Raw genomic sequence first — 20,202 nt, forward strand, 5'->3', positions numbered from 1 at the left:
CCAAGTCTTCCATGAAAGACCACCCCACCAAAAACAAAAACAAAACCAAACAAACAAAAAACCCTAGATAAAACTACAAAGCAATATGCATGGTCAATTGGTCATGGTACCATGGTGGGAGACTTGGAGTGGTAGCCCCCCCTTCCTTTCTTCAGCGTAACAGCAACAGAGCACATGAACAAAAGTACCCTTCTCCTTGGATCCCTCAATCTCATCACTTTCAAATGATAAAACCCTAAAAAAGCACAAAAGCACAAAGAGACTATGGGGTGAGTGATGATCAATACAATGACTACACATTGGTCTTGTCTGATCTAATATCTATATCTATGTATAGATCGATGGTCTTTTGGATCCGCGATTTCCCTTACTTTCATGCAAAAAATTCACTCATACGGGAAAGAAAAAGAGGAGGGAGGGAATTAGGAATTGGAATAGAGGACAGTGACCTTATGGAAAAGAGGCCATCTGATTCTGATAGCTTCCCCCTTTTCTTAAAGTCTGCGAAAGCCCTCTCTACCTCTCAAGTTGTGTGTGGAAACTTTGTCTCCAAGTTTAGCCCCTTTGTCTTTTCTAGATGCCAACAACGGTCTTTCTCTTTTTGTGGCCTCAAATTACAGTTTTAGAGGGACCTTTGGAATGGTGTCACTTGTACCTCGTCTTTGGTTTGCTTGTTTTTTTTTGCAGAATCAAAACAATACTTGGTCGATATTCGGTGCAAGGAAATTAGGGCTGCAATATAACATTAATTTTGTTGGCTCGGCTTTTTGTGTTAATTATTAATTTCAGATTTGAACCGAAAAATCATGTACAAGATGGAAATTGAGCGGTAAGCGAGCATCACTAAATTCTTTTACAAATTATGTACTTTTGTGTTGAATTAATGTTGACTTGTCAATTAAATTGGTTAAAGTTTTGATGAGGAACTACAATTAACTAAAAAAAAAAAAACAATAATAATAACAAGGGAGACCGCTTTATTTGTACCATATTTGAATACTACATTGGCTTTTAGAATGATAAAGTTTGTGCTCAGGATTACAAACTTCGTTACATGAATCATAGAGGAACCAGATTGATTAAGCCCTTTTCTTAACATTGATGTACAATTTGGATAATTAGCATTGTACTTTTATCAAAGTGTGGTGTGGTCTTTTCTCTTAACTGAATTTCTCCAGAGGAAATTTATGGCACAGTTTTAGCTTTGCCCTTATTTGATTAATTAGCCGAATTTCAATAAATAAATAAAAAGGAAAATAATACCATAGGATGGACACAGTGGAAATATGTACATGCCATGATTAATAATTTGATTCCTTGAATATTGGCTGTATGTATTACTTACAACATCATGTACGTAGTATTTAAATTTGACACAAAAATGTTATTTCTTTAGCACTATTAGGTATTACTAAGAGAATAATGCAGATGAAACACATATATATTGAGAAAACTATATGATTAGAGCTTCCAAAAAGTTAGGTGGATGTATTGCTCAAGCTGTGCCCTATGGTGGTTCTATAAAAGGTTTCTTAAGTAAATGAAAACCTATATTGGCTCTTAGACATGAAAAAGAAATCGAGTAGGGTAAGAATAAGCTTTATTGGCCTAAAAAAAGCTAAGAAGGATGTGCCTTAATCAGTATGTCTCTTATCGTACAAGGCTTATAAACTGAAGTTTATTAGGCTGTCTCAGTCGGCCCTGTGCTGATGCAGCACTTTACAATTTTGTGTTAGGTATGTGACGAATTTGAACAATAATCATCATCCATCAAATTTAGGTCTCACAGTTTCTTTTTGAATTTAGTTTAAGGAAGATGATTGGAACTCAAGCAGAAGAGTACTCTGATTTTGATAACAATATATTGTAACCCTTCCCCTCAGTGTTCTCTTTCAATCTAATCCACCATTGTCAACCCATTCAATGTCTTCTTCTTTTTTAAGTAAACGATGTTATCTATATTAAGGGGGAGGGAGTGACTCAGCCTCATAATGAGCTTGCAATAATGTGATTCAAATTTTACTTTTGGAGAGAATCGAACCTAAAACCTCTTACTTACAAGTGAAGAAAAATATCACTAGATCGTAATACATTTTTAACTTAACATTTATACAACTTTATTGTTTTTTGCTTAATTTTAACAGCAGTAACATAATTTTGAAGAGCAAAAGGTCATTATGCATGCACTGTTTTGTCCTCTATCTTACCACTATAAAAAAAAGTGCACAATAATTTTTTTATAGAGTATTAATAACGGTTTCCTTTCAATGTTAATATACAAGAGCTAAAGGGTCAAGCTTTAAAGTTTAAACCCAGGCTTAATTAAGAATAATAATTAAGTTTGGGCTCAGACCAAACCTAATTTTTAATTCAACCCAAGAAAACCCATCATAAAGGTGTTTGGGCCGCCCACCCTCCTAACCTCACGTCGACTATCAGTCATTCACAAGCCTTGCATGAAACATGCATTGCCACAAACTTCAGACTACTCAGAAAATGTAAATGATTTGTCTTCTATTTTAACTTGAAGTCTTGAAGCGTCAATTAAGACGACAGATGTTTGAACTTAATTCATGCAGTCGTCTCAATCAAAGCATGAGCTTTTTTACTCAGTGTCACAGTTTTATAGTTTTCTATCTTTCTCAGTAAAGCATGGACATTTTCTCTGTTGCACTAAGGTGTCATTGGCAGCTTTATGTTGATTTTACTTGCGCAAGTTACACAATTTTACCAAAGGTGGCAGCCACAGTAACACATGTAAGCCCGATGTTTGTATAAAAATTGTAAGCTTGATAAGAATTTTGGGTCCATTTCCAACAGGGTTAGGTTTTTGGTCGCTAATATGGTACCAAGACCTCATTAATTTTCTAGAAGTCTTGATTTCGATTACCATCCACTTCATTGTGAATGAATTCAAATCACTTAAACCCTAAATAAATACCTGAATATATTCAAACCACGCATAATAAGACACAATCTAGCCATTTGAGAAAAACTTTTTGTGTAGTTTTTGTAGTCAAATTATTCATATCAATGTGATCCTCAACTTGGCCTACTCCTTGTCCCTGGCATAGGGAATGAACCCAAAATGCTCTCCATGCATGTTTTTCAGTGGCATGATACAAATATAATCAATATTATCGATTTGGTCCCTTTTCATAGGCTCTAACAGTGGGAAAAAAAGGTTGAACCATTTGTGCCGCACAAAAAGATGCATTGCGCATACGGTCAAAGTTAGCACAGTAAGGAAGGGTTAATTAAATGGCAGCCACAAGGAGTGAAAATGAGAACTTTGTTTTTCAAAAGGGACACCCACTTTCTGCTATAAATTAGGATTTGTTATTTATTTGTTTACTAAAGATACTACTGTTAGAGTAATTTCAGAAAAATATGATTAATAAGATTTATTAATTAAAGAAGAATATGAACAACACTTATATGTTCGTTATAAGAAAACTCAAAACTTGATAGCATACGTTATCCAAACGAAGAAGTATTACAACAGTGAATATATGTTATAACGACAAACTTATAAATATATCAACAAGAAGATAAATGAGTAAAGTTGAAGAAAACTAATAAACTTAGAGATTGAGACTTGCACGAATGCAATCTCTTAAAAACAGAATTTTGTCCCTACTTTTATGTTTGTAATTTGGGAGGCATCCGTCTCCCAAGATTCAACTGTCTATAATATGAATGTCATGTCCCGATTTCAAGATACACCCGGAATAGACATGTGGGAGCAAAAAATTGCAGTACAATAATACATAAAGTCAAATGGGACTCCTACATAATAATAATATACACGTGGAAACGAAATTACAATAAAGGGATACACCCCTTGAAATCCTCGTTCTCTAACCACTACCTGCACTCTACAAGAAATAGCTCTACACCGTGGGAATGGTGCACCGGGCAAAGCAAAAACTTAGATAAGCTATGAAGCTTGCAATCGTGTGAGTGATAGTAATAAGACATATGTGATTTATACATCATTCGATCTCAGTTGAAAAAAAAAATAATAATAAATAAATAAAATTAAAAAAACATCACTTCGCAATCTTTTGTATATAAGCAAACCTTATTCACAAATCTTGATTGAATCCACATAGGCATTCAACCCACTTTTCATACATATAATAAACTAAAAGGACTGTAGCGGCACATTTCATAAAGTTCCATAATCCAGACTTACTCAAAGGAATCAGATAACAGAAACAATTACAAGATTCCAGACATACTCATGGAACTAGAAACAAAGATATACATACTGAATTCCAGACACACTCATGGCAAATCCAAGTAAAGCTTTTGTCCCAGACATGCTCATGGTTACACAAAGAATTCTAGGCCCAGACATATTCATGGAAAACCTAGAATGAAGGTATTCACATGGGTTTTAGAACTCATGAAATTAGAACGAAAGATAGAAATCTAGGGTTCCAAATATACTCATGGAACCAGAAAGAAAGTATACAATGATAACAGTTCTCTACAAGCCCTCTTAGTTCGCTATCATTCAAACATACACATATATATCATTTCACAAAGCATATCGATGGCGGGGTAATAACACATTTATACTTTCATGTCATGTCCACAAGCATATCAATATGAGGATTTTCATAGCAAAAATACTTATCACATAATATTACAGTCAATGCACCTGAAGTCTAAACTACTATCAACTAGCATGAAGATCGAAGCACTCAAATACAATCAATGCCTAAGAAAAAAAACACAAGTCTTAACTCAAAATTCTATATATAAATGATACACCAAAATAATTTAGGGCAAGTTAACTAAAAGGTCAATAGTCGTCAAAGTATGCCACGTTAGGGTCAACAACTCTAGATTCTCAAATTCGGAAGATCTGAATGTCAGATTTCTGTTCCACAAGTTCTTAAACGTTCAACAATCAATAAATAGCATTTGAAAAAACTGCACGACGATCCAACAGTCAAATTATCATCAATTACGAAAATTAAGTAGTTGTACAATTATCTCAAAAACTGAATAATCGAATCATCGTATCGAGTTTCAACAAACGGACCTTGGATATGTGCCCATGGCATCGAGAACATCTTTCTGCCCAAAATCCATGTTACTGAGTTTTCCTACGCGCCACCGCGCGCTGGGGTTTTCGGCGAACAGAAACCTAGTTTTCCGACAACTCCAAATTCCACCAAAGTTTACAGATATGTAAAATTCAACACGAGGAACAAGTTTTATGCATACCACGAAGTCCAAAAGTGGACGAAAGATGACTAATTTTGCTGATAAAGGTTGCGGGTGTCGTAAACTTCACAACATTGATTCGCAGCCTACGATGGTCCAACAAGGTCGGTGAACTACAAATTCTAGGTGGTGGCGTCAGTCGCCACTTAACAAATTCGCCGAAAAATGAATAAGACCGCCGAAACCCTAGAGAAGTTGCGGGCTCGCACCAATGACCATATCCTTTTATAAACATCAAAGTATCTAGTGGAAATATATACTCAATAAGCATCACTTTCAATGTGTCCTGTTTCTTACTCTTAAGACCCCCACACTTTTAGGGTCTCCTTATTTCCTCTAAAATAGAGATTGAACAACCACATCACCCCCCCCCCCCCACAACAAAAAAAACCCCAATCTCCTCGTCGTTTTCATTCTATAAATCGATGTTACTGAGTTTTCCCAGTGGTTTTTGACGAACAGAAACCTAGTTTCTGACTACTCCAAATTCCACCTAAGTTTACAGACATGTAGAACTCAACATGAGGAAAAAGTTTTATACATGCCACGAAGTTCAAAAGTGGACGAAAGACGACTAATTTTTCCAGTAAAGGTTGCGGGTGTCGTAAACTTAACGGTGTTGATTCGCAGCCTACGATGGTCCAAGAAGGTCGGTGGGCTACAAATTCTAGGTGGTGGCGTTAGTCGTCGCTTAGCAGATTCGCCGAAAAATGAACAAGAACACCGAAACCCTAAAGAAATCACGGCCTCGCACCAACGACCATGTCCTTTTATAAACATCAAGGCGTCTAGTGGAAATATATACTCATTAAGCATCTGTCTCCTGTTTCTTACTCTTAAGACCCCACACTTTTAGTGTCTCCTTATTTCCTCTAAATAAGAGCTTGAACAACCACACCCCACCCTCCAACCCCAATCCCGTCTTCCTTTTCATTCTATAAATATATACATCAGGACACCCCACCCCCCGCGCCAATCCAGTCGTCGTTTTCATTCTATAAATATATACATCAGAAAACCTCAAGTTCATATAAGGTTTTCGGCTTCTATGCAAAATACATATTACTCACGTGATTCTAGAACAAAGTCTGAATCAACCCTAAACGGTCATAATCTATTTTGCTTATATTAGCAAAACTGATACATATCTTCGAGGAGACAAACCACTGTCACGGTTTCACACTAAAACTGTTTATTTCTTCTGCATTCTCACGCACTTAGTGCAATGACATCCGCATATACAATTTTAACAACCAAAAAAAAAGATGCATCCCCATATACAATCATATATTCTGATATTGCTCTAACAACTACTTTATCTTGCTACCTGCATTTAAGGGAGAAATTAGATTCCAATAGAAAACTCATTAATTAAATAATTCAGTGTTTTCTGACAGGGATATCATGTATACATCTAAAAAAGTGAATGATTGCAAGCTTAATTAACATCACATAGGGCAAATTAGTTCCATATACAAATATATGCTCCATTATTTCATTCTTTTATTTTATTTTATTTTATTTTTTGACAAACAATAGAATTAATGAATTAAACTGTTATTTGTTAGGTGTAAGGAAGATCAGTAAAGACCAAATCTGCACCAGTGTACATAGACATAATTATTTTTCACCCCTGCAGTAAAGCGCCATCTACTAAATATATGCTCCAGTCAGTAGATGATAATTAAATTGGTCAACACATTATCTAAACTTAATTAATTATATATTTCAGCCCTTTTTTAGATGAAATGAAAATTTATTAAGAACAATATACACATGTTAGGTATGCCAAACGTAACCAAGATATCACACACATCAGAAGAAACACCACAATTTTACAATTACAAACTCATCTAGAATAAAATATAATTCCTAGTGAAGAAGGACCCACATCTAATCAACATGAAAGATAACAATTACAAGGACCAAACCATTGTAGAACTACTTTAAAGGCACCACGAGTAAAACATCGCATCACCCTCTAATGGTTTTGCAATTGTGAGTAAAAATAAACAATGATGAGTCACATTCAACAAACATTAAGCTTCCTCCATAAGAAGTATAAAAACATCACCTCAATTATGAACAACAATCACCGCTAGACGTTAGAAAGTTTCTTTTCAATAGAGCGAGAAAGCAACTACAACTGATGAATACTCACCAGAGCGAAAAAACAACCACAACTAAAAGAGGAAGATGGTTAGAAGATAGGAGAACCAAGAGGGATTGACCAACCCCAAGCCAAAAACAGAGGTCGGCAACTTGGAATTTTTTTCTTAGTTTTTCTCTCTAGCGGTTTGGGTTTGAGAATTTTGTAGGGTAGCAATTAACACCCATTATTTCCAGTTCTCTTAACTTTATTTTTGATCGTGGCCAACAAAGTTAATTCATTTAGTTTTGTAATGAACAGGGCCGATCCAAAGATTTTTTAGGTCCGGAACGATGCTAAAAATAGTGCCCTAACTTTATATAAGAAAATTATTTATTTTCACACGTAAGACATCGATAAAATTATACTTAGAAAATCACTTCAAACTTAATAATTTAGAAACACAGAAGGACTAATTTATTTTGTATCGAGAGAAAAAAACCAAAAAACTCCGGACTTACAAGTAGATAGATGATGAGTTTTGTTTTTGATGCGAGTTTTATACGCACACAAATTAAACCCTCTTTTTATCAATTGTAGTATAGGTGCAAGTAGGGATCGTTCTGGACCGGGGATTAGGAGGGATTGTTAATCACTTGGATTTGACTTAAAAACGTAAAAACATAATATAAAACACTAAACTAGACTCAAAGAATGTAAAACTAAACTTTAAAACATTAAAACAAATCAAAAGACTCAAAATGCTTTTAAAAACACAAACTAAAATGCTATACTAAACTCGAAGAATTCAAAACTAAAAATAAGAAAGATTAAGACTAAGACTTAAACGAAATATGGGGGGATTGATTTTGGACGAATTTAAACTAAAATGGATAGATTGTAAAGAAAACAAATTGTAAATATGAAATTGACGGAAATGAATGGATGGTATGGCTAGCTAAGGGGTTCATCTCCATACATGTTACACTTGCATAATAAAATGATTTCCAATTGCATTTCAATAAACCATGAATTCTCAACACCCCGGGTTAATTAGGTCCGCTTAAATTAACCGTCAAGTTTTCCTTAAGTTAATGAATTGGATGATTGCATACGACAACCCAAAGCATTCCTCACAAGTTCCCTACATGAATTGCATAATAGAGAAACAAGCAAGAATCATTAAGCATCATGAAAACTATAAGTGTTGACGAGGCATTCGTTACTATGATTGCATGAAACTTATGCCAAGAATTCGTTTAACGCGATTGTTTATAAGCAACCTTCACTACTTGTGAATATAAGTTCATAACGATTAGGTGAAACTCACTTATATTCTAGCGTCATATTCATGCATGAAAATTAAGTGTGCACTCTCAATAAACATACATAAATAAGTTATCAATCAAACGGTTAAACAAATTGAATCCACAACTTATGAAACGCAATTAGAAGTAATCAAATCAAAATGCAAACATAAACATATATTTCGAATCACCCCCTAGCTAAGGGGGGGTTTAGTTCCTCATACAAAACAAAGAGAATTAAAATTAAACATTGAAATCAAAGAAACACCTAAACATTCCAACAACTCAAACTTGAATTGTATGAACGTTTAGGCCCTCTTCTCTTCCTCTTTATTGTAGCATAAGGTCTAAGGATAGTTGGTTTGGGGGAATGGAAGTGTGGAATGGAGTGAGGAGTGATGGAAATGGAAAAATGGTTGGTGTTTGGATTAGTAGGGAGGGGGGACTCACGGCTAAGGAAAGAATGGAAGTGTTTGAGGGGTGTTGTGTTGTGAATGAGATGTCTATGAATGAATGAATGCAAGGGTATTTATAGGAGTAGTGGAGGGAACATATGGCTATGTCATTTGTAGGTGAAGTAGGTGGATGTTGTAGGTGAAGTAGGTGGATGTTGTAGGTGAAGTGGATGTTGTAGGTGAAGTAGGTGGATGTTGTAGGTGAAGTAGGTGGATGTTGTAGGTGAAGTGGATGTTGTAGGTGAAGTAGGTGGATGTTGTAGGTGAAGTAGGTGGATGATATGTTAAGTGATAAGTGATAAGTGATATGATATGTGGTTATGATATGATAAGTGGTTAAGTGGTGATGATAAGTGATAAGTGATTAAGTGATATGATATGTGGTGATGATAAGTGATAAGTGCATGTGGGTTAACTAATGAAGGAAATGCATGTGCAATGACAATGTGTTAGAATGGATGTGTGTTATGCATGGCATGATTGGGATTAGGAAAGGTTTAAATGTCCTAAAACTAAAGAGAACAAGGTTCCAACACTTTGGCTCCAATTAGGTCTTCAATTTCGTCCAACACTTTGGCTTCAAGCATAAGCTATCCGTCCTTAGCCCAAAAGTGCTCCAAAAGTCTCCAAAATGCATCTTTTTTGCTCCTTTAGCCCTTTGGACCTACAAACACACGAAAATAGCTTAAAGTACTAAAATAACTAAAGAAACATAACGTAAATGCACGAGAACAAGCCATTTAAGTCGCATGAATATGCTCCTATCAAATACCCCCACACTTATCTTTTGCTAGTCCTCGAGCAAAACAGAAAGAAAAACAAAACAAAACCAAACGAAACAAAACAAGTAAAACACAACCTAAACCTTCCAACAACCGTCTTAGGGATTTCCAAAGCACATGACAAGTTAAAAATCATCATTCCCACAGATTTTTGCCATCATTACACTTAAGTACATTCTTAATCATAGTCACCACATACTAGTTCACAATTAAGCATTTAAAACACATTTCGAATGTAGTAACATGCCTTAGAGAAATTGCTCAAATCCTTACAAGATATGCACTCGTTTTTCACACAGATTTTCTGACTACACACCCTACACTAGTTATATGTGAGAAGATTGATGTAAACATGTAGACGAACACTCACATATGTTATAACAAGGAAAGCATTTTCTGGATTTACGATAATGACATGAATATGATCTCATGAATGGAATGCTACTACTTAGAATGAGAACCAGTGATTCCATAAGCTCATATCAATTTCAAACTCCACATTATTGAACACATAACGATCAAGATAGAAGTCAAAGGGGTGTAACTGGGCTAAAGGTATTTGGCTAACAAAGAAGGTATATGGAAAACAAAGGTTCTTAAAGAAATAGCGAGCAAAGCATTTGAATTAACGTAGAATTCACTTTTGAATGAAAACTCAACTTTTGAACAACAAGGGGGAACAAGCTCTTTTTTTTTTTTTTTCTTTCTTTCTTTTCTCTTCTTTTCTGTTTTTCTTTTTCATATGTTTTTCACAATTTTTTTTTTCTTTTCTTTTGACTCTCAAAACATACAAACTTAAGAACAAACTTTTACTCCCCCACACTCATTTTCTTGCAAAATGTACTCAAAAGGAATTCATTTAAGTCATGCTCACTATCTTTTAAGAACAAGGGTACGGATGGTCCTAATCTAGGCTAGGTAAGGGGTGATATGGTTAGCAAAGAAAATAGGTTAAACGAGGCTCAACGGTGTTAAGACTTACAATATATACGAAATATGGGAAGTAAGGCTATTTGGCTATGGTGGCAACTACACAACTTCATCTTGATATATGTTATGCAACTCAATATCATGCTTTGAATGAAACGGATATAAGTTCTAGCATTTAGTTCTATCATGATACAATTGCATTCTAAGTAGCAACCAAGCAAGGAATAATGAGATCATTCAACAACTTTAGAAAACAAAGAATCACAGAAAATAACTCTCCAAAGAAGGTAATGGCTCGAGTCTCACAGGGTTGTAGCGTTTGTTTGAGTTCCTTCCTTCAAGCATGTTACAAAAACGAATTTTTCTTTTATGATTGCATGTGAAGTCATACATTATAACCATAACTAAGCATAAACCAAGAGTAAATCAAACTTTTCTCTATGTTTATAACTCTTTTTAACAGTCATGCAATTACAAACCAAATCCTTATCATTGTGTTGGAAGGTACCCTAAGACACAAACTCACAAAAACGACTCAAAACACTCTTTTTAGGCTTTTCAAAACAATTTTTCAAATTTTTATGTGCTTTTATAAAAACAAAACATACTAAAACACTCTAAAACAACTTAAAAACACCTTAAAACAGCAAGGAACAACATTTGAAGTTATGGGTGATAAAATCCCACGAATTTGCATTAACAACATTAGTTACCCCCCACACTTAAATCAAACATTGTCCTCAATGTTTTAAGCATAGATTCACACAAAACATAAGTAAACACACAAACAACAACTAAACATACTAAACATGGCAGAATGTAATTAACAAAGAGAAGAGTTTAGGGACGCAAATCTGGTTATGGAGTGTAAATTCCCTCTTCTCTTTGTTGATTGCATTGAGGCTTGATCTTGATGATTCCACAGGCTTACTCTCGAACTGGTTTCCGCCCATCGTTGATTTTCCTTTGTGCTACTTCTTGAACTGGGCAGCAGGATGGTTCTTTTGGTCTCCCCCGAAGTTCTGAGCTTACCTTTTTGGTCTGTTTCTTTGTTCAATCTTTCCAATTCGTATTGAAAAGGGTTGGAGGATAACTCAGCCTATGTTTGTCTCCACATGCTTCAATGTATCATTTTCACTTGCCTTACTCGCTCTCCTTTGCAGAAGTGGTCCCTTCTCCGGAAGTGTATCAACCGTTGAAGATGACTACTCGAGAGCAACGCTAGGTAAGCAATCAGGAATAGATTCCAGGCAGTTGGCTCCAGATCGGAAGATTGACTCCAAGTGCCGGCTGATTGCTTCTTTTACTTTGCCATGCGAGTAAGAACAAGGACAAAGAAAAAGACAGGGAAAGAGCATGATATGAGATACTTTTGCTTTTGACCTTGATGATATGAGATACCTTTGCTTTGAAGAAGCGGTGAATGAATCAGCACATGCTTCAATCCGCCGTTTCCTCCTGGGTCATATGTACTCCAGGCATCTGGTATCATCTTTGGGGAAGAAGAAAGAATTGAGTATTTTGAAAGGCTTTGCTGGGAGTGCGCCCTCAGAGGTGAGGGAGAGTTGGGCATTTTCTTCAGGTTTGCCCTGCCATAAAAGACGAAGGTCGACATATATAGAGATAATATCAAGTGGTGGTACTTTTTACCCTTGTCGACAAACGTTTTGATCCCGCAATTCCGGCTTTTTGAAATAGTGGCGCCTCTTCGATCTTTGAATACGCCTCTTCGATTTCTGAGCAGGCGCCCCTTCGATTTCTGAACGACGCCCCTTCTCTTTCTGAACGACACGTGGTAGTGCAGATGCGGCTCCTTTTGACAAAGCTGCACGCGTTTTCTGAAAAGCAGAGAAAGCGTCGCCGAACTTTGCGCTTGTCGGCTAAAGATATGTAGTTGCGGTGATGGCCTCCACGTGTTGTCTGAAAAGAAGAAATCTTTTGACAAAGTTGAACGCGTCTTCTGAAAAGCCGAGAAAGCGTCGCCAAAATTACGCCGGAAATTCCGGCTTTTTGAATCGGTGGACGCGTCGCCTTGGCTTTTTTATTGAGCTATCGATCACCACAACAAACACTCTCTGAAGATTTCCCATTCTTGAAGATCGACTCCAGCCCTTTGAAATTTAACTCCATCCCTTTTCTTTGAACACTTTTGAAAAATGGCAAACTCATCGAACCTTAGCTTGGAATTGAGCCTTAGCAGTGATACGGGTGCGCCGCGTCAAGGTAACGTATGGCGCCCTTCTTTCTTATCTTCTAACGGTCTTCTTACAGGTGAAGACTCCGTGATGCAGGACGCCACAACAGCTACAATAGTAGCTAGGAACCTCCTCACTCCAAAAGATAGTAGGCTGCTGTCAGGACGGTCCGATGAGTTGGCCGTTCAAGAGTCCCTCGCACTTAGTGTTCAGTGTGCGAGTTCTGTGTCCAACATGGGCCAACGCCTGCTTGCCCGCTCCCGTCAGGTGGAATCATTGATGGCAGAGGTGGAGAGTCTTAAGCAAGAGATCCAGCAGCTTAAGTACGAGAATAGAAGTTTGCATGTGCTTGCAAATAACTATTCGTCGGGCATGAAGAGAAAGCTTGATGAGCTGCAAGAATCTGAGGGTCGAATTCACAGTGACCGTCAAAGGCTTGCGGCTTGTCTCCAGAGGCACCTTTTTCCTGGGTCATCCAGCGCTTGGCCAAGTATTGAGGCCTGGAATGCTCTAGCTCCGATGGCTTCCGCTCCGATGCCTCCCGCTTCTGCGCCTTCCGCTCCTATGCCTTCCGCTTCTATTCCTTCTGCTTCGACGCCTCGTAGCGGGGCTTCACGTAAACATCCTCTGTGAAGGCTCCATCTTTCTCCATGTTTAGTATCTTTTTTTTTTTTTTTTTTTTTTTTTTTTTTTTTTTTACATAAATAAAATCAAACGGCATGGAATTTATCTTTGAATGGGCGGTGATACTTGAAATGATCCGGTAATAGTTTAAATTCCAGATTGGGTGCCTGAATCATTAACCACATGTTAGTATAAAAGAAAATTGAAATTCGGGGAGGCGGCTTACCTGTGTGCTCCAAAATGAACTCCAGAATAAACACCCCTTCGAAAGTTATGACTTGTCCCGTGTCATAAAATCCAACTTCCTTGGGAATTGTGGTTTCAAATATGTCCTCTTTGATGCCTTCTACATCTTCTCCAGCCACTACCTTCTCTTGAATCATTCTTCTTGGTGTACAAAGTCCTTTGAAGAATTCAACACCATCTAAAACTTGCTGTGTTGCACCAAGAATTTGAATAGCATTTTGCACCTTTGGGAAGGCTTCCACGATGTCCTTTTTACTCTCTTCTTGGTTGGGAATCAAAAACCTGCTAGGAAAAGGGACATTGGGTGGAATAACATCAGAATAACATGGAATTGGGACGTCCTTACTGGTGGTGGGTGGTTTAGAGGGCTTAGGGGGCTGCGGCAAGGGTTGTTCTACCCTTGCCGTGTGCATGTCTTCTTCCTCCTCCTCAATTAGCAGCTCTTCATCCACTTCTAGGCTATGTTTGGACATTTTTAGGTCAGCTCCAACCTCCATAGCACTTCCCAAAGTGATAGCATTATGGATTTCAAAATCTTCCTTCGAGTTTTCAATAGTTGAGTTGGAGAGTTCACTCTGCTCTTGAATTTGTTTCATGAACTCCATAATCTGCCCAAATTGCTCGTCCAATTTACCCAACTTCTTGTCTTGATTTTGTTCGTCCTGCGTCAAAGAGGTTAGTAATTGAAAATTTTTATCATTATCCATGGACATACTTGAACTTGATTGGAATTGTTGTGGGGGAGGTTGTGGTGGCTGCATAGGTGTTGTATTGAACTCCTCATATGGTTGCCAATATGCTTCTTGTTGAGCCTCCTTGGCTTGATTTTGTGACCCCTGCGCCAAAGAATTTATTTCATTAAGAATTTGAATATAATCTATTGGCGAACTTGAATTTAATTGAGCATATTGCATATGAAGTTGTGGTGGCTGCATAGGTCTTGAATAGAACTCCTCATATGGTTGCCAATATGCTTCACGTTGAACTTGTTGATCTTCCCACCATATAGAGTTTGAATGATCCCTCCAATCTCTTTGTGGACATTGATTGGCTTGAAATCCTTGCCTATATGAAGCATCAAATGTAGGGACACTCTGCATTGTGGTCCTTTCGGCATACGGCGACAATTTAGAAGTAAGATTTGCCAATTGAGCTTGAATGCTAGCAAAATCCATATCTTACTTCTTTAGCACCTAAAATCAAAGAAAGAGAACTAAATCAAATATGAAAAGTAACAACAAACAAAGAAAACAACACTAATTTAGAAACTAAAACGAAAACAACTAAACAAAAAAAAAAAAAAAAAAAAAAAAAAAAAAAAAAAAAAAAAGAACCAAGGGATTAGCAAAGTTGCTAATCCCCGGCAACGGCGCCAAAATTTGATGCGAGTTTTATACGCACACAAATTAAACCCTCTTTTTATCAATTGTAGTATAGGTGCAAGTAGGGATCGTTCTGGACCGGGGATTAGGAGGGATTGTTAATCACTTGGATTTGACTTAAAAACGTAAAAACATAATATAAAACACTAAACTAGACTCAAAGAATGTAAAACTAAACTTTAAAACATTAAAACAAATCAAAAGACTCAAAATGCTTTTAAAAACACAAACTAAAATGCTATACTAAACTCGAAGAATTCAAAACTAAAAATAAGAAAGATTAAGACTAAGACTTAAACGAAATATGGGGGGATTGATTTTGGACGAATTTAAACTAAAATGGATAGATTGTAAAGAAAACAAATTGTAAATATGGATTTGACGGAAATGAATGGATGGGAAGCTAGCTAAGGGGTTCATCTCTATACATGTTATACTTGCATACAAAACGATTTCTAATTGCTTTTCAATAAACCATGAATTTTCAACGCCCCGGGTTAATTAGGTCCGCTTAAATTAACCGTCAAGTTTTCCTTAAGTTAATGAATTGGATGATTGCATACGACAATCCAAAGCATTCCTCACAAGTTCCCTACATGAATTGCATAATAGAGATACAAGCAAGAATCATTAAGCAACATGAAAACTATAAGTGTTGACGAGGCATTCGTTACTATGATTGCATGAAACTTATGCCAAGAATTTGTTTAACGCGATTGTTTATAAGCAACCTCCACTACTTGTGAATATAAGTTCATAACTATTACGTGAAACTCACTTATATTCTAGCGTCATATTCATGCATGAAAATTAAGCGTTCATTCTTAATAAACATACATAAATAGGATATCAATCAAATAGTTAAACAAATTGAATTCACAACTTATGAAACGTAATTAAAAGTAATCAAATCATAATGCAAGCATAAACATTTATTTCGAATCACCCCCTAGCTAAAGGGGGTTTTAGTTCCTCATACAAAACAAAGAGAATTAAAATTAAACATTGAAATCAAAGAAACACCTAAACATTCCAACAACTCAAACTTGAATTGTATGAACGTTTAGGCCCTCTTCTCTTCCTCTTTATTGTAGCATAAGGTCTAAGGATAGTTGGTTTGGGGGAATGGAAGTGTGGAATGGAGTGAGGAGTGATGGAAATGGAAAGATGGTTTTTTGGATTCTAAGGGAGACTCACGGCTAAGAGAGAAAGGGATGTGTTTGAGGGGTGTTGTGTTGTGAATGAGATGTCTATGAATGAATGAATGCAAGGGTATTTATAGGAGTAGTGGAGGGAACATATGGCTATGTCATTTGTAGGTGAAGTAGGTGGATGTTGTAGGTGAAGTAGGTGGATGTTGTAGGTGAAGTGGATGTTGTAGGTGAAGTAGGTGGATGTTGTAGGTGAAGTAGGTGGATGTTGTAGGTGAAGTGGATGTTGTAGGTGAAGTAGGTGGATGTTGTAGGTGAAGTAGGTGGATGATATGTTAAGTGATAAGTGATAAGTGATATGATATGTGGTTATGATATGATAAGTGGTTAAGTGGTGATGATAAGTGATAAGTGATTAAGTGATATGATATGTGGTGATGATAAGTGATAAGTGCATGTGGGTTAACTAATGAAGGAAATGCATGTGCAATGACAATGTGTTAGAATGGATGTGTGTTATGCATGGCATGATTGGGATTAGGAAAGGTTTAAATGTCCTAAAACTAAAGAGAACAAGGTTCCAACACTTTGGCTCCAATTAGGTCTTCAATTTCGTCCAACACTTTGGCTTCAAGCATAAGCTATCCGTCCTTAGCCCAAAAGTGCTCCAAAAGTCTCCAAAATGCATCTTTTTGCTCCTTTAGCCCTTTGGACCTACAAACACACGAAAATAGCTTAAAGTACTAAAATAACTAAAGAAACATAACGTAAATGCACGAGAACAAGCCATTTAAGTCGCATGAATATGCTCCTATCAGTTTTCCATCTAAACTTTGAAAGTGTTTTTGTATAAATTGTGAGGTGTTTTTTCTTATTTACTAACCTTGTCAATGTGGGACTAAAAAAATAATAATGTTTTCGAGTCTTTCATTGATATGTATTAGTAATGAATGGGCACTAAATTAAACTTTTTGATGACACGTCATATGATTTGCAAATTTGGTCTACGTATTACTATTTGTTGAAGATTAGACTTGAATTGAAACGAATATTTAAAAATAACAACCCACATAACTACTAGTTAGTAACTAAAAATAAGTTAACAACCAAACAAAAATTTGTAAAAATTGAAAAGAATAAACATGCACATAGCATTTCGAACTTAGGATCTCTCGTTAATTTTAAACAACAAAAACCATTGCTTCTAATTAAACTTCTTGGTCCTTTAACCAAATTTTATAAATTTATACTCTTATGAAAAGAAATTTGTAAAAATTGAAAAGTAAATAAGCACAGGTGGTGTTTTGAACCCAAAACCTCCTCATTATTTTCAAATGACAAAACCACCACTTCTAGTTAAATTTCTGTGTCATTGAACTAAATTTTATAAATTTATACTCTTATGAAAACATACATAAATATACCGCCTTAATAATTTTGGTGCCCCCAATTTTTTTGGGCCCCGAACAGTCGTCTTGCCCATACTGGGCCTAGGCCGGCCCTGGTAATGAACAGTTCTGTAATTTACATCATATAAGAGAGTTGCGAAAACAGTGGCTTAAGGATTTAACATATATATGGTTATATAGCTTCAGTTCTTCATTCATGTTAATTAAAGAAGTAAATATGTGCATTACTACCAATAGAAAACTGTATGTATTAGCACCAAAATGGAAATTAAATGCGGTGGAATTAAAGTTGGACAAAGAAGACAAATGGAAAATGGGAAACTGGTGACACCGAAAAAATAAAAATAAAAATAAAAAAAATAAAAAAAAATAAACCAAAGGCAGTCTAAGATGGAGGCTTCTTCCCTTCAAGTATGGAACAAAGTTGCAAAAGATTAGTAAAAAGTTAAAGAGAATATAATTATATATTAAGCTGGATTTGGTTAAAAACAAGGGGAGAAAGAGAGCTGGCAGTCTTTTGCCCTCCACATAATGCAGTATGTCTCAAAAACCCTAATCTTTTCAAAAGCCATAAGCGACAAATTCCATACGTATGCTTAAGGGTTTTAATTTAAAGTTGTGAAGATAATGATCTTTTCGTGATTCCAAAGTAGCAAAACATCTTTGAAGTTAAAGAGGAGATGCTTATCGATATTTTCTTAATCCTTTCCTTTAATTTTTTAAAACTTTTTTTTTTTACTTAATATATATTGAACCTCCCAGCACAACTTTCTGCTTTCCAAAGATGAGAATGTTGGGGTTACGAAAATCAAAGAAAGAAAAGTTATTCTTTTACAAAAAAAGAATCACAAAGCATGAAAAGTAGTGCTCTTTTGATTTCTCAGTGAAGATTTTACTTTAAATTTCTCTTTCAAAGAAGAAAAAGTTGCTTCTCCTTTGCACAACCCTTACGTTATGAATCATTCCTTAATCTAATATGTGCGTTCCCAACATTCCTGTTTCGTATATTATAACTATATATATATCATGTGCTCTATCTTCACTTCAATTCGAAATTTGGTATTTTTCGTTGTTTAGATCAATTGTAATATCTTATAATTTGTAAAAAAAAAAAAAAAACTATATATCATAGTGCAACTTGCTTTTTTAATCTATGTTTTAATTTAGTTTGGTTGCAACTCAATCACAACAGGAAAGTAGAAGGAAGGAATTAGCCTTTGCCTGATTACCTACAAACCACTTATCTGTGGGTATGAAAGACTTATTCAACGATTTAGCGCCATGAAATTTACTGTGGTGACTAATATTGTTAGCATTTTCCATAGTGATCTTAATATCTTGTGAATGTATTTTATTCACGGATGAAATCATATATTCTTGTGACAATCTGTTCTTGTATATTCATGTGAGCAACTTATCTAAAAATGTGTCGTACCGGAGGTGCATCTTGAAAGGTTGAATTCTTCCTTGTGAATGAAATATATCGTTATTTTTGTTACCCAAAACAAAATCTTTATTTCATTCCATATTTCGTGATATTGTGATCGCATATTGTAAATTACATCTCCAATATTACAGGTCTTTATAAGTTAGGAACTGTTATTTGCGCTCCAAAAATCTTATTTTGCACTTCTCACAAATGCACTTTTCTTTTCAAATATAGAAAGATTTGAGTGCAAATTGAGAATTGTGAAGTGCCAATAACAATTCCCTATAAGTTATATATTGTTCTCATAAAACCAATATTAGAGATGTAATTTTTTTTAAACAAATTATAGAATATCTACATTAAACTATGGGGAGAGGATGTGAAGGTACACTGTTTGATTTACTCAATGTAGCAAAAATAAATAATGAATACAAAACCTTTTGTGTTAGAAGTAAAATATAAGAAATACTGAGAACAAGAGAGACAAGAGAGAAGGGGAGGATAAACCAAAATATATTTTCCTTCTCATCATTACAGTGCTTATTTATAGACTTGGGTTTACATACAAAGGTTACCGTTTACATAGAAAATGTCCTAACTAATTACATATCACATATTGACCAGAAATGAACAACCACATAATAAATAATATTTAAAAGATTTTTTGATTTATAGGATGTTTAGCTTTAAAAAAAGAAAGAAAGATAATACTTGTTTTTTTGTTTACGGGGGAACTTACTTGTCCCCCACTTATGATTAACGTGTCTTCACCATACGAACTTCATAATCGGAACTGTTCATACTCTGTATCATCGTCTAAAGATCATATCTGCAAAAACTCATTTAATTTGGAGATCGTTTAGTCATTTATGCATGTCAACCAATCGACGATTTTGGTAACAAAGTAATACCTCATGATGAAGCTCCCATTTGTTTGATGCATATGAATGACTAAACAGTCT

Source organism: Pyrus communis, chromosome 14 (assembly GCF_041283825.1).
Source record: "Pyrus communis isolate YQ-2024b chromosome 14, ASM4128382v1, whole genome shotgun sequence".
Lineage (NCBI taxonomy): Eukaryota > Viridiplantae > Streptophyta > Magnoliopsida > Rosales > Rosaceae > Pyrus > Pyrus communis.